Below are 2,456 nucleotides of genomic sequence, written 5' to 3'. Positions count from 1 at the left end.
TTAGAAGCTGTTGCCCCAATCAAATTGAAAAAAGTTAGAGAAAAACGTACTGTACCATGGTATAACAGTAATACTCACTCTCTCAAGAAAGTAACTCGTAGTCTTGAACGCAAATGGAGAAAAACTAACTTAGAAGTTTTGAGAATTGCATGGAAAAACAGTATGTCCAGCTATAGACAGGCTCTAAAAACTGCTAGGGCAGAGCATATACACAAACTCATTGAAAATAACCAAAACAATCCAAGGTTTTTATTTAACACAGTGGCTAAGTTAACAAATTACCAGATGCCACCTGATTCAAATATTCCACCAACGTTAAATAGTAATGACTTTATGAATTTCTTCACTGATAAAATAGATAACATTAGAAATACAATAGCGAATGTAGATTCTACAGCGTCTAACACTTCAGTTTCATCCATCGCACCCAAAGATAAACTGCAGTGCTTTACAACCATAGGACAGGAGGAGCTAAATAAACTTATCACTGTATCTAAACCAACAACATGTTTATTAGATCCTGTACGCACTAAATTACTGAAAGAGCTGTTACCTGTAGCCGAAGAACCGCTTCTCAATATCATAAACTCGTCGTTATCTTTAGGACACGTCCCAAAACCATTCAAGCTGGCGGTTATCAAGCCTCTTATTAAGAAACCAAAACTAGATCCTAGTGTACTGGCAAATTATAGGCCTATTTCAAATCTTCCATTTATGTCTAAAATTTTAGAAAAAGTTGTGTCTGCTCAATTGAGCACCTTCCTGCATAAAAATGATCTGTATGAAGAATTTCAGTCAGGTTTTAGGCCCCACCATAGCACAGAAACTGCACTTGTTAAAATTACAAATGACCTGCTCCTTGCGTCAGACCAAGGCTGCATCTCATTTCTAGTCTTACTTGATCTTAGTGCTGCGTTCGACACCATAGATCATGACATACTCATAGATCGATTACAAAACTATACAGGTATTCAAGGGCAGGCTCTAAGATGGTTTAGATCCTACCTGTCCGATCGCTACCATTTTGTTTACTTAAATGGGGAGTCATCTCATTTATCATCAGTAAAATATGGAGTGCCACAAGGATCCGTCCTAGGTCCCCTTCTATTTTCAATATACATGTTGCCCCTTGGTAATATTATTAGAAAATACGGAATTAGCTTCCACTGTTATGCTGATGATACTCAGCTATATATATCAACGAGACCAGATGAAACTTCCCAATTATCTAAGCTAACAGATTGTGTTAAAAATGTAAAAGATTGGATGACAAAGAATTTTCTCCAATTAAATTCGGATAAGACGGAGATATTAATTATTGGACCAAAAAACACTACACAGAATCTTGTAGATTACAATCTGCAACTAGACGGATGTACTGTAACTTCCTCTACAGTCAGAAATCTGGGTGTTATATTAGACAGCAATTTGTCTTTTGAAAATCATATTTCCAATGTTACAAAAATTGCATTCTTCCATCTTAGAAACATTGCCAAGCTACAAAACATGTTATCTGTTTCTGATGCAGAAAAGCTAGTTCATGCATTCATGACCTCTAGACTGGACTATTGTAATGCACTTCTAGGTGGTTGTCCTGCTTCTTCAATAAACAAGCTACAGGTCGTCCAAAATGCAGCAGCGAGAGTCCTTACGAGGTCAAGAAAATATGATCATATTACCCCAATTTTACAGTCTCTGCACTGGCTACCTATTAAGTTCCGCATCAGTTACAAATTATCATTACTTACCTATAAGGCCCTAAATGGTTTAGCTCCTGCGTACCTAACTAGCCTTCTACCACGTTACAACCCATCACGCACCCTAAGGTCACAAAACGCTGGACTTTTGGTAGTTCCTAGGATAGCAAAGTCCACTAAAGGAGGTAGAGCCTTCTCACATTTGGCTCCCAAACTCTGGAATAGCCTTCCTGATAATGTTCGGGGTTCAGACACACTCTCTTTGTTTAAATCTAGATTAAAAACACATCTCTTTCGCCAAGCATTCGAATAATGTATCTTTTTAATTGTGAGTGTAGTTGCATCTGATCAAAGGTGCATTTTTATTCATTAGCTTGGGTTAAACTAATTTTACTTTGTTGGATCAGCAGCTATGCTAATGATGTCTGTATTTTGTTTCTATGTTTTGCCACGGGATTCACATCCCGTGTTAACTAGGATTTACACAAGCTCCAGTCTGGATCCAGAACACCTGAGAAGAGATGATGCTGACCCTCAGAGGACCCCAGATGATGCTAACCCTGAATGAACAAACAGAACTAACAATTATTCCTAAATGTGTGACTTAATCATATAATAACTTAATTAATAATATTGATAGTTCATCGTCTAGCTGACTACGTCTTGTATTATTATTATTTTTTAGTTTTTCTAAAATCCTGTCAAATGTGCACAAACTACTAGCTACTACTAAATATTGTAGAAACATAATTTTCTGTA

The sequence above is a fragment of the Carassius auratus genome, unplaced genomic scaffold (assembly GCF_003368295.1).
Source record: "Carassius auratus strain Wakin unplaced genomic scaffold, ASM336829v1 scaf_tig00023476, whole genome shotgun sequence".
In the NCBI taxonomy this organism is placed as follows: domain Eukaryota; kingdom Metazoa; phylum Chordata; class Actinopteri; order Cypriniformes; family Cyprinidae; genus Carassius; species Carassius auratus.
This window is presented reverse-complemented; position numbering follows the sequence as displayed.